The sequence below is a fragment of the Chrysochloris asiatica genome, unplaced genomic scaffold, assembly GCF_000296735.1.
Source record: "Chrysochloris asiatica unplaced genomic scaffold, ChrAsi1.0 scaffold00042, whole genome shotgun sequence".
In the NCBI taxonomy this organism is placed as follows: Eukaryota; Metazoa; Chordata; class Mammalia; order Afrosoricida; family Chrysochloridae; genus Chrysochloris; species Chrysochloris asiatica.
The window spans coordinates 21,050,860-21,051,537 of NW_006408560.1; the positions used below are offsets into that span (position 1 = coordinate 21,050,860).

Sequence of the window (678 nt, forward strand, 5' to 3'; positions counted from 1 at the left end):
AGAACATATGTGGTCATTTCCTACTAATTGTGAACTCATTTGGTAAATGTAATAGGTTTGATGCCGTCGTTGGTTTCCATGTTCCTTTCTCATATACTCTTAGATATGCTGGCATCAGTTAGTGCTCCAATTGCAAAAACTTCTTTGATTCTGTGTCTCATAGAGTGACAACTTTCTCATATTTCTCCTCTTGGCTTCTTCATGTGTCAGGGTCAAATCTTATTTAATTCCCAAAGCTCCCACAATCCAAAGGAAAAGAAATTCTTTCTTCAATGAGCAGAGTACAAAGGCACCTGGATGAATGATGAGCACAAGTTAGACATGGAATAAAAGAAATAAAAGAGAAGAAATGCAAGGCAGGGAAAACATGAAAGGGATTTTCAGAGACAAAAAAACAGAGGAGAGAACAAACAACATGGCAGATTGGGTGGAAGTGCAGTGAAGAGCTTCATCAGCAACAACACAGAATACCAGACTAAGCAGGCTCAGGGGATGGTGCCATAATTCTGAACCACATATAAAAGAATATTTAGAAGGTTGGAAGGCTTGCAGCAAGGGGAATTTGTAGCAGAAGCAAGAAATCCATTGCTTTCTAATTCAAGATGCTCAGCTGCTCCCAAGATCCCATCTTGGGAGAGATCAAGCAGGGGAAGGAACAGAGCAGCCAAAAATGCCTGA

The 678-nt window shown here is 40.4% G+C and overlaps 1 pseudogene; it reads right to left on the bottom strand.

Annotated features, from left to right (window-relative positions):
• Nucleotides 1-219: 219 nt before the first annotated feature.
• The window catches only part of LOC102837686, a 9,739-nt pseudogene continuing 9,280 nt past the window's right edge, over nt 220-678 (bottom strand).